The 12,974-nt window shown below is 50.7% G+C and overlaps 1 pseudogene; it reads left to right on the forward strand.

The window, feature by feature from the left end:
- The first annotated feature begins 114 nt into the window (after nt 1–114).
- Nucleotides 115–12,974, forward strand: part of LOC115178126 (histone-arginine methyltransferase CARM1-like) — a 20,525-nt pseudogene continuing 7,665 nt past the window's right edge.

Raw genomic sequence — 12,974 nt, forward strand, 5'->3', positions numbered from 1 at the left:
ATTTCACAAGATGCAGCTACTGCCACCCACTTACTGTGGGTGGCAGTAGCGAGCAGCACGGTAGTTTGCTTGATCGTGAAGTCTGACCCGACGAAGCAAAGTCAAGTAGCGAAGATGGCGGTATCGGTGTTTCCCTGTGTGCGGTTGCGGTCCATCGGGGACGCGAACGGAGAGATCCAGCGACACTCCGAGCAACAGCCCCTGAGGTTGGAGGTTAAAAGCACCCCAGACACGGCTCTCCTTAATCTCTCCAATAGTAAGTAGCTGCTATAATCAGCTCCCGGCGTATTGATTATCCGCTAGTTAGCTAGCGCTTCCTGCCTTGTGGTAGCCCGAGAACCCTTCACGATGCTAGGAAGAATGAATAGGATTCAGTAAAGCGGCGGCTAACCAACTTTAGCATCTTGCTAGCAAGCTAACCAGGTAGCATTTCACTGTGATGAGCCGGTGCGTTGGGGTAGCACACGTTTACCCAAAATGTGTTTTTCAAATCGAACTAATGTTGCTGTTGTAGAAATTGGGTGGTTATTACCAGAATATCGATACAGTACATATAAAATATCATTTTATTAACGTTATGAGAGAGCATGCTAGTGAACTAGCTAAGTTTGAGGCTGGCTATGCCTATACATCTAGGTGGCTTTGTCCTGTAGCCACAAGTCTTCATTGCAGAGTAACGTTAGCAGGTCAGTTAGCCTGGAACACGACGTTGAATTTCATTGAATTTGATGTTGGGCATAATTGAATCGTTGTGATCAGGAAAGTTCACTCCCTCGACCTCTGCAAGCCAGAATGTTGAATAAAAATATGTTTTAACTTACTTTTAACCGTGCGGTTGGTCCATTAACAATACAAAAAAAGTATAATTAAATACACTTTTCAAAGTACTAGGGTGTTTACAATGTCTCTCGCATGAAGCATGTGCACAAGATGAAAATAGAAGCCTGCGTGCTTGCCAAGCTCTTGCACCTGTTTACATGCTTCTGCAGATGCTTCATTTGAAGCACTGATAGTGACATTTTAACTCCCTACCAGTGCTTTGAAAAGTTGGTTTAATTCTACTTTGGAAATATTGTGTGTGTGTGTGTGTGTGGCTTTATCTTACCTGTCTCTGATGGTTTGTCAACAGGCGATGAGACCTCAGTCTTCAAGTGTTCGTTGTCCAGGGAAACGGAATGCAGTCGTGTGGGGAAACAGTCATTCATCATCACACTGGGCTGCAACAGTGTCCTGCTACAGTTCTCCTCACCTGCAGGTAGGCTGTGTGGATGTTTACAAAAGTTGTGCAGTGATTGCCTCATCGGTGGTGATGTTCAGTCTGTTTCTAACTGTGTGTGTGTGTGTGTGTGTGTGTGTGTGTGTGTGTGTGTGTGTGTGTGTGTGTAGAGTTTACTTCCTTCTATAACATTCTGAAGAGTTGCCGGGGCCACAATGCAGAACACTCCGTCTTCAGTGACCGGACAGAAGAGTCCTCTGCTGTGCAATACTTTCAGGTGGGAGACAGACACACACACACACACACATCTGAATTTTGACTGATTGGCCTCTGAATGACCTTTGCCTTCTCCCTTTTGACCTTGTCTCCCTCTAGTTCTATGGCTATCTCTCTCAGCAGCAGAACATGATGCAGGACTACGTTCGGACCGGAACCTACCAACGTGCCATCCTTCAGAACCATGTTGACTTTAAGGACAAGGTACCACACACAGGCACAGACACACGGTGACTGATTTTATGTGTGCTGCCAATCCAATGATCTGTGATCTCTCCCTCTTCCCCCCTCTTCCTCCTCTCCCTCTCTCTAGGTGGTGTTAGATGTGTGCTGCCAATCCAATGATCTGTGATCTCTCCCTCTTCCCCCCGTCTTCCTCCCTCCCCCTCTCTCTAGGTGGTGTTAGATGTGGGCTGCCAATCCAATGATCTGTGATCTCTCCCTCTTCCCCCCTCTTCCTCCTCCCCCTCTCTCTAGGTGGTGTTAGATGTGGGCTGCCAATCCAATGATCTGTGATCTCTCCCTCTTCCCCCCGTCTTCCTCCCTCCCCCTCTCTCTAGGTGGTGTTAGATGTGGGCTGCCAATCCAATGATCTGTGATCTCTCCCTCTTCCCCCCTCTTCCTCCTCCCCCTCTCTCTAGGTGGTGTTAGATGTGTGCTGCCAATCCAATGATCTGTGATCTCTCCCTCTTCCCCCCGTCTTCCTCCCTCCCCCTCTCTCTAGGTGGTGTTAGATGTGGGCTGCCAATCCAATGATCTGTTATCGCTCCCTCTTCCCCCCTCTTCCTCCTCCCCCTCTCTCTAGGTGGTGTTAGATGTGGGCTGCCAATCCAATGATCTGTGATCTCTCCCTCTTCCCCCCTCTTCCTCCTCCCCCTCTCTCTAGGTGGTGTTAGATGTGGGCTGCCAATCCAATGATCTGTGATCTCTCCCTCTTCCCCCCTCTTCCTCCTCCCCCTCTCTCTAGGTGGTGTTAGATGTGGGCTGCCAATCCAATGATCTGTGATCTCTCCCTCTTCCCCCCGTCTTCCTCCCTCCCCCTCTCTCTAGGTGGTGTTAGATGTGGGCTGCCAATCCAATGATCTGTGATCTCTCTCTAGGTGGTGTTAGATGTGGGCTGCCAATCCAATGATCTGTGATCTCTCCCTCTTCCCCCCGTCTTCCTCCCTCCCCCTCTCTCTAGGTGGTGTTAGATGTGGGCTGCCAATCCAATGATCTGTGATCGCTCCCTCTTCCCCCCTCTTCCTCCTCCCCCTCTCTCTAGGTGGTGTTAGATGTGGGCTGCCAATCCAATGATCTGTGATCTCTCCCTCTTCCCCCCTCTTCCTCCTCCCCCTCTCTCTAGGTGGTGTTAGATGTGTGCTGCCAATCCAATGATCTGTGATCTCTCCCTCTTCCCCCCTCTTCCTCCTCCCCCTCTCTCTAGGTGGTGTTAGATGTGTGCTGCCAATCCAATGATCTGTGATCTCTTCCCCCCTCTTCCTCCTCCCCCTCTCTCTAGGTGGTGTTAGATGTGTGCTGCCAATCCAATGATCTGTGATCTCTCCCTCTTCCCCCCTCTTCCTCCTCCCCCTCTCTCTAGGTGGTGTTAGATGTGGGCTGCCAATCCAATGATCTGTGATCTCTCCCTCTTCCCCCCTCTTCCTCCTCCCCCTCTCTCTAGGTGGTGTTAGATGTGGGCTGTGGTTCAGGTATTCTGTCGTTCTTTGCGGCGCAGGCCGGAGCCAGGAAGGTCTACGCTGTGGAGGCTAGCACCATGGCCCAGCATGCAGAGGTAACACACAAACACTCACCACCACACTGACCAGCACCACACTGACCACCACCACGCTGACCACCACCACGCTGACCACCACCACGCTGACCACCACCACGCTGACCACCACCACGCTGACCGCTGACCACCACCACGCTGACCACCACCACGCTGACCACCACGCTGACCACCACGCTGACCACCACCACGCTGACCACCACCACACTGACCAGCACACTGACCACCACCACGCTGACCACCACCACGCTGACCACCACCACACTGACCACCACCACGCTGACCACCACCACACTGACCAGCACACTGACCACCACCACACTGACCACCACCACGCTGACCACCACCACCACGCTGACCACCACCACCACACTGACCACCACCACACTGACCACCACCACACTGACCAGCACCACGCTGACCACCACCACGCTGACCACCACCACGCTGACCACCACCACACTGACCACCACCACGCTGACCACCACCACGCTGACCACCACCACGCTGACCACCACCACCACACTGACCACCACACTGACCACCACCACCACACTGACCACCACACTGACCACCACCACCACACTGACCACCACCACCACACTGACCACCACCACCACACTGACCACCACCACCACACTGACCACCACACTGACCACCACCACCACACTGACCACCACACTGACCACCACCACCACACTGACCACCACACTGACCACCACCACCACACTGACCACCACCACCACACTGACCACCACCACCACACTGACCACCACACTGACCACCACCACCACACTGACCACCACACTGACCACCACCACACTGACCACCACCACCACACTGACCACCACACTGACCACCACCACACTGACCACCACACTGACCACCACCACACTGACGGTACGAGTGTCAGTTTGTTTCTTTTGCTGTGATATATTTTTATTATGGTGATTCTTGGTGATAAAGCTGTTGTTAATTAGACTACACTGAGAGGCCTCCTCAATCACGCGCACTATCACACACACACCCTAACCCCGTGTTTGTGTGTAGGTGCTGGTAAACTCCAACGGAATGGGGGATCGTGTGGTGGTGATAGCAGGGAAGGTGGAGGAGATCTCTCTACCAGAGCAGGTGGACATCATCATCTCTGAGCCCATGGGATACATGCTCTTCAACGAGAGAATGCTGGAGAGTTACCTGCACGCCAAGAAGTTCCTCAAGCCCAATGGTGAGGGAGGGATGGAGGGAAGGAGGGAGGAAGTTAGAGAATGCTGGAGAGTTACCTGCACGCCAAGAAGTTGTTAAAGCTGATAGAGGGAGGAGGTAATCGATGAGTGAGGGAGGGAGGAGGTGCTTGATGAGGGAGGGATGGTGATGCATGATAGAGGGTGGGAGGGATAAAGAAAGTGGGATGAGGGAGGGATGAGAGAGGAAGGGAGGGAGGGATGGATGGCAGGGGGATGAGGGAGGGATGGATGACGGAGGGAGGGAAGAAGAAGTGATGGATGAGAGGGAGAGGGAGGGAAAGAGGAGGTGATAGATGAGAGAGGGAGGGATAGAGGTGATGGATGAGGGAGGGATGGTGATGGATGAGAGAGAGGGAGGGATAGAGGAGGTGATGGATGAGAGGGAGGGATGGTGATGGATGAGAGGGATGAGAGGGAGAGGGAGGGATGGTGATGGATGAGGGAGGGATAGAGGAGGTGATGGATGTGGGATGAGGGAGGGATGGTGATGGATGAGAGAGGGAGGGATAGAGGTGATGGATGAGAGAGGGAGGGATAGAGGTGATGGATGGATGGATGAGAGAGGGAGGGATAGGGGTGATGGATGAGAGAGGAGGCCATAGAGGAGGTGATGGATGGGAGGGGGGATGAGGGAGGGATGGATGAAGTGGTGGATGAGGGAGGGAGGGAGGGATAGAGGAGGTGATGGATGAGGGAGGGAGGGATAGAGGAGGTGATGGATGAGAGAGGGAGGCATGGAGGAGGTGATGGATGAGAGAGGGAGGGGGGGTGGGATGGAGGAGGTGATGGATGAGAGAGGGAGGGAGGGATGGATGGATGAGGGAGGGAGGGTGGGATAGATAGATAGAGGTGAGGGATAGATAGATAGATAGATAGAGGAGGTGATGGATGAGAGAGGGAGGGATACAGCCCAAGGGTAAGATGGAGGGAAGGATGGAGATGGAGATACAGTGGGGGGGAAAAGTATTTGATACGTTTGCCCACTGATTTTGTACGTTTGCCCACTTACAAAGAAATTATCAGTTTATAATTTTAATGGTAGGTTTATATGAACACTGAGAGACAGAATAACAACAACAAAAAATCCAGAAAAACGCATGTCAAAAATGTTATAAAATGATTTGCATTTTAATGAGGGAAATAAGTATTTGACCCCTCTGCAAAACATGACTTAGTACTTGGTGGCAAAACCCTTGTTGGCAATCAGAGGTCAGACGTTTCTTGTAGTTGGCCACCAGGTTTGCACACATCTCAGGAGGGATTTTGTCCCACTCCTCTTTGCAGATCTTCTCCAAGTCATTAAGGTTTCGAGGCTGACGTTTGGCAACTCGAACCTTCAGCTCCCTCCACAGATTTTCTATGGGATTAAGGTCTGGAGACTGGCTAGGCCACTTGAAGATCTTAATGTGCTTCTTCTTGAGCCACTCCTTTGTTGCTTTGGCCGTGTGTTTTGGGTCATTGTCATGCTGGAATACCAATCAACGACCCATTTTCAATGCCCTGGCTGAGGGAAGGAGGTTCTCACCCAAGATTTGACAGTACATGGCCCCATCAAATGATGCGGTGAAGTTGTCCTGTCCCCTTAGCAGAAAAACACCCCAAAGCATAATGTTTCCACCTCCATGTTTGACGGTGGGGATGGTGTTCTTGGGGTCATAGGCAGCATTCCTCCTCCTCCTCCTCCAAACACGACGAGTTGAGTTGATGCCAAAGAGCTCCATTTTGGTCTCATCTGACCACAACACTTTCACCAGTTGTCCTCTGAATCATTCAGATGTTCATTGGCAAACTTCAGACGGGCATGTATATGTATTCTTGAGCAGGGGGACCTTGCGGGCGCTGCAGGATTTCAGTCCTTCACAGCGTAGTGTGTTACCAATTGTTTTCTTGGTGACTATGGTCCCAGCTGCCTTGAGATCATTGACAAGATCCTCCCGTGTAGTTCTGGGCTGATTCCTCACCGTTCTCATGATCATTGCAACTCCACGAGGTGAGATCTTGCATGGAGCCCCAGGCCGAGGGATATTGACAGTTCTTTTGTGTTTATTCCATTGGCGAATAATCGCACCAACTGTTGTCACCTTCTCACCAAGCTGCTTGGCGATGGTCTTGTAGCCCATTCCAGCCTTGTGTAGGTCTACAATCTTGTCCCTGACATCCTTGGAGAGCTCTTTGGTCTTGGCCATGGGGGAGAGTTTGGAATCTGATTGATTGATTGCTTCTGTGGACAGGTGTCTTTTATACAGGTAACAAGCTGAGATTAGGAGCACTCCCTTTAAGAGTGTGCTCCTAATCTCAGCTCGTTACCTGTATAAAAGACACCTGGGAGCCAGAAATCTTTCTGATTGAGAGGGTCAAATACTTATTTCCCTCATTAAAATGCAAATCAATTTATAACGTTTTTGACATGCGTTTTTTTGGATATTTTTGTTGTTATTCTGTCTCTCACTGTTCATATAAACCTACCATTAAAATTATAGACTGATCATTTCTTTATCAGTGGGCAAACGTACAAAATCAGCAGGGGATCAAATACTTTTTCCCCCACTGTATGGAAGGAAAGAAAGAGGGGGATGAGGAAATGGAATTAGTAAAAAGGTGTATACAGGTGTTGCCGACAGCCCTAACCCTCTCTCCTCTCCTAGGTAACGGCCCTAACCCTCTCTCCTCTCCTAGGTAACGGCCCTAACCCTCTCTCCTCTCCTAGGTAACGGCCCTAACCCTCTCTCCTCTCCTAGGTAACGGCCCTAACCCTCTCTCCTCTCCTAGGTAACGGCCCTAACCCTCTCTCCTCTCCTAGGTAACGGCCCTAACCCTCTCTCCTCTCCTAGGTAACGGCCCTAACCCTCTCTCCTCTCCTAGGTAACGGCCCTAACCCTCTCTCCTCTCCTAGGTAACGGCCCTAACCCGCTCTCCTCTCCTAGGTAACGGCCCTAACCCGCTCTCCTCTCCTAGGTAACGGCCCTAACCCCGCTCTCCTCTCCTAGGTAACGGCCCTAACCCGCTCTCCTCTCCTAGGTAACGGCCCTAACCCTCTCTCCTCTCCTAGTAACGCCCTAACCCTCTCTCCTCTCCTAGGTAACGGCCCTAACCCTCTCTCCTCTCCTAGGTAACGGCCCTAACCCTCTCTCCTCTCCTAGGTAACGGCCCTAACCCTCTCTCCTCTCCTAGGTAACGGCCCTAACCCTCTCTCCTCTCCTAGGTAACCCTCTCTCCCTCTCCTAGGTAACGGCCCTAACCCTCTCTCCTCATCCTAGGTAACGGCCCTAACCCTCTCTCCTCTCCTAGGTAAACGGCCCTAACCCTCTCTCCTCTCCTAGGTAACGGCCCTAACCCTCTCTCCTCTCCTAGTAACGGCCCTAACCCGCTCTCCTCTCCTAGGTAACGGCCCTAACCCGCTCTCCTCTCCTAGGTAACGGCCCTAACCCGCTCTCCTCTCCTAGGTAACGGGCCCTAACCCGCTCTCCTCTCCTAGGTAACGGCCCTAACCCGCTCTCCTCTCCTAGGTAACGGCCCTAACCCGCTCTCCTCTCCTAGGTAACGGCCCTAACCCGCTCTCCTCTCCTAGGTAACGGCCCTAACCCGCTCTCCCTCTCCTAGGTAACGCCCTAACCCGCTCTCCTCTCCTAGGTAACGGCCCTAACCCGCTCTCCTCTCCTATGTAACCGGCCCTAACCCGCTCTCCTCATCCTAGGTAACGGCCCTAACCCGCTCTCCTCTCCTAGGTAACGGCCCTAACCCGCTCTCCTCTCCTAGGTAACGGCCCTAACCCGCTCTCCTCTCCTAGGTAACGGCCCTAACCCGCTCTCCTCTCCTAGGTAACGGCCCTAACCCGCTCTCCTCTCCTAGGTAACGGCCCTAACCCGCTCTCCTCTCCTAGGTAACGCCCTAACCCGCTCTCCTCTCCTAGGTAACGGCCCTAACCCGCTCTCCTCTCCTAGGTAACGGCCCTAACCCGCTCCTCTCCTAGGTAACGGCCCTAACCCGCTCTCCTCTCCTAGGTAACGGCCTAACCCGCTCTCCTCTCCTAGGTAACGGCCCTAACCCGCTCTCCTCTCCTAGGAACGGCCCTAACCCTCTCTCCTCTCCTAGGTAACGGCCCTAACCCTCTCTCCTCTCCTAGGTAACGGCCCTAACCCTCTCTCTCCTCTCCTAGGGTAACGGCCCTAACCCTCTCTCCTCTCCTAGGTAACGGCCCTAACCCTCTCTCCTCTCCTAGGTAACGGCCCTAACCCTCTCTCCTCTCCTAGGTAACGGCCCTAACCCTCTCTCCTCTCCTAGGTAACGGCCCTACCCTCTCTCCTCTCCTAGGTAACGGCCCATAACCCTCTCTCCTCTCCTAGGTAACGGCCCTAACCCTCTCTCCTCTCCTAGGTAACGGCCCTAACCCTCTCTCCTCTCCTAGGTAACGGCCCTAACCCTCTCTCCTCTCCTAGGTAACGGCCCTAACCCTCTCTCCTCTCCTAGGTAACGGCCCTAACCCTCTCTCCTCTCCTAGGTAACGGCCCTAACCCTCTCTCCTCTCCTAGGTAACGGCCCTAACCCTCTCTCCTCTCCTAGGTAACGGCCCTAACCCTCTCTCCTCTCCTAGGTAACGGCCCTAACCCTCTCTCCTCTCCTTAGGTAACGGGCCCTAACCCTCTTCCTCTCCTAGGTAACGGCCCTAACCCTCTCTCCTCTCCTAGGTAACGGCCCTAACCCTCTCTCCTCTCCTAGGTAACGGCCCTAACCCTACCTCTCTCCTCTCCTAGGTAACGGCCCTAACCCTCTCTCCTCTCCTAGGTAACGGCCCTAACCCTCTCTCCTCTCCTAGGTAACGGCCCTAAACCCTCTCTCCTCTCCTAGGTAACGGCCCTAACCCTCTCTCCTCTCCTAGGTAACGGCCCTAACCCTCTCTCCTCTCCTAGGTAACGGCCCTAACCCTCTCTCCTCTCCTAGGTAACGGCCCTAACCCTCTCTCCTCTCCTAGGTAACGGCCCTAACCCTCTCTCCTCTCCTAGGTAACATGTTCCCCACTTTAGGTGACGTCCACCTGGCTCCCTTCACAGACGAACAGTTATACATGGAACAATTCACCAAGGCCAACTTCTGGTGAATAACCTTTCCCTTCATTTTTTACCTTCATTTAACAAGCTACAGTTTAACTCTTAATTATGCAACTTCTGGTGAATAACCGTTAACTTTATTTACTATATTATTAAAGCTTCATTTTTACCTGGAAAGTGTTGGGGGGAGGAGAGCGAATTCACCACGATTTTGTTACAACTATACAAAAATATTTAATTGTCACTGTCAACTAACTAAAGCCACTTCCCACGGTCTCTCTCTCTCTCTGTGTGTGTGTGTGTGTCCAGGTATCAGCCATCGTTCCATGGTGTTGATCTGTCATCACTGAGAGAAGCTGCAGTAGACGAGTATTTCAGACAAACCCATTGTGGTGAGACTTTCTCTCTCTCCCCCTCTATCTGGTTCTCATCCTCAGTCCTCTCTCTTCTATCTGGTTCTCATCCTCAGTCCTCTCTCTCCCCCTCTATCTGGTTCTCATCCTCAGTCCTCTCTCTCTCTCTTCTATCTGGTTCTCATCCTCAGTCCTCTCTCTTCTATCTGGTTCTCATCCTCAGTCCTCTCTCTCCCCCTCTATCTGGTTCTCATCCTCAGTCCTCTCTCTCTCTCTTCTATCTGGTTCTCATCCTCAGTCCTCTCTCTTCTATCTGGTTCTCATCCTCAGTCCTCTCTCTCCCCCTCTATCTGGTTCTCATCCTCAGTCCTCTCTCTCCCCCTCTATCTGGTTCTCATCCTCAGTCCTCTCTCTCTCTCTTCTATCTGGTTCTCATCCTCAGTCCTCTCTCTCTCTCTTCTATCTGGTTCTCATCCTCAGTCCTCTCTCTTCTATCTGGTTCTCATCCTCAGTCCTCTCTCTCTTCTATCTGGTTCTCATCCTCAGTCCTCTCTCTCTTCTATCTGGTTCTCATCCTCAGTCCTCTCTCTCTCTCTTCTATCTGGTTCTCATCCTCAGTCCTCTCTCTCTCTCTTCTATCTGGTTCTCATCCTCAGTCCTCTCTCTCTCTCTTCTATCTGGTTCTCATCCTCAGTCCTCTCTCTCTCTCTTCTATCTGGTTCTCATCCTCAGTCCTCTCTCTCTCTCTTCTATCTGGTTCTCATCCTCAGTCCTCTCTCTCTCTCTTCTATCTGGTTCTCATCCTCAGTCCTCTCTCTCTCTCTTCTATCTGGTTCTCATCCTCAGTCCTCTCTCTCTTCTATCATACAGTTGAAGTCAGAAGTTTACATACACCTTAGCCAAATACATTTAAACTCAGTTTCACAATTCCTGACATGTAATCCTAGTAAAAATTCCCTGTCTTAGGTTAGTTAGGATCACCACTTTATTTTAACAATGTGAAATGTCAGATTAATAGTATAGAGAGATTTATTTCAGCTTTTATTTCTTTCATCACATTCCCAGTGGGTCAGAAGTTTACATACAATCAATTAGTATTTGGTAGCATTGCCTTTTAAATTGGTTAACTTCTCGGTCAAACATTTCGGGTAGCCTTCCACAAGCTTCCCACAATAAGTTGGGTGAATTTTGGCCCATTCCTCCTGACAGAGCTGGTGTAACTGAGTCAGGTTTGTAGGCCTCCTTACTCGCACATGCTTTTTCAGTTCTGCCCAAAAAATGTCTATAGGATTGAAATCAGGGCTTTGTGATGGCCACTCCAATACCTTGACTTTGTTGTCCTTAAGCCATTGTGCCACAACTTTGGAAGTATGCTTGGGGTCATTGTCCATTTGGAAGACCCATTTGCGACCAAGCTTTAACTTCCTGACTGATGTCTTGAGATGTTGCTTCAATATATCCACGTAATTTCCCTGCCTCATGATGCCATCTATTTTGTGAAATGCACCAGTCCCTCCTGCAGCAAAGCAACCCCACAATATGATGCTGCCACCCCCGTGCTTCACGGTCGGGATGGTGTTCTTCGGCTTGCAAGCCTCCCCCTTTTTCCTCCAAATATAATGATGGTCTTTATGTCCAAACAGTTCTATTTTTGTTTCCTCAGACCAGAGGACATTTCTCCAAAAAGTACGATCTTTGTCCCCATGTGCAGTTGCAAACCGTAGTCTGGCTTTTTTTATGGCAGTTTTGGAGCAGTGGCTTCTTCCTTGCTGAGCGGTCTTTCAGGTTATGTCGATATAGGACTCGTTTTACTGTGGACATAGATACTTTTGTACCTGTTTCCTCCAGCATCTTCACAAGGTTCTTTGCTGTTGTTCTGGGATTGATTTGCACTTTTCGCACCAAAGTATGTTCATCTCTAGGAGACAGAACACGTCTCCTTCCTGAGCGGTATGACGGCTGCGTGGTCCCATGGTGTTTATACTTGCGTAATATTGTTTGTACAGATGAACGTGGTACCTTCAGGCGTTTGGAAATTGCTCCCAAGGATGAACCAGACTTGTGGAGGTCTACAATTTTTTTTCTGAGGTCTTGGCTGATTTCTTTTGATTTTCCCATGATGTCAAGCAAAGAGGCACTGAGTTTGAAGGTAGGCTTGAAATACATCCACAGGTACACCTCCAATTGACTCAAATTATGTCAATTAGCCTATCAGAAGCTTCTAAAGCCATGACATCATTTTCAGGAATTTTCCAAGCTGTTTAAAGGCACAGCCAACTTAGTGTATGTAAACTTCTGACCCACTGGAATTGTGATACAGTGAATTATAAGTGAAATAATCTGTCTGTAAACAATTGTTGGAAAAATTACTTGTGCCATGCACAAAGTAGATGTCCTAACCGACTTGAGAAAACTGTAGTTTGTTAACAAGATATTTGTGGAGTGGTTGGAAAAACTAGTTTAAATGACTCCAACCTAAGTGTATATATCTATCTGTCCAATACAGAAATGTAATGATCTCTCTCTCTCAGGACACCTTTGATATCCGTATCCTCATGTCCAAGTCTGTCAAATACACCGTCAACTTCCTGGACGCGAAAGAGGGGGATCTGCACAGGTGAGTCCATCGCCTCCTCTTTCCTTTGGGCCCTGTATTTAGAGAGCTCTCCTTCGGGGGGCCTGTATTTAGAGAGCTCTCCTTCGGGGGGCCTGTATTTAGAGAGCTCTCCTTCGGGGGGCCTGTATTTAGAGAGCTCTCCTTCTGGGGCCTGTATTTAGAGAGCTCTCCTTCTGGGGCCTGTATTTAGAGAGCTCTCCTTCTGGGGCCTGTATTTAGAGAGCTCTCCTTCAGGGGGCCTGTATTTAGAGAGCTCTCCTTCTGGGGCCTGTATTTAGAGAGCTCTCCTTCGGGGGGGCCTGTATTTAGAGAGCTCTCCTTCGGGGGGCCTGTATTTAGAGAGTCTCCCTTCGTGGGGCCTGTATTTAGAGAGCTCTCCTTCGGGGGGGCCTGTATTTAGAGAGCTCTCCTTCGGGGGGGCCTGTATTAGAGAGCTCTCCTTCGGG

The sequence above is a fragment of the Salmo trutta genome, chromosome 38 (genome assembly GCF_901001165.1).
Source record: "Salmo trutta chromosome 38, fSalTru1.1, whole genome shotgun sequence".
Lineage (NCBI taxonomy): Eukaryota > Metazoa > Chordata > Actinopteri > Salmoniformes > Salmonidae > Salmo > Salmo trutta.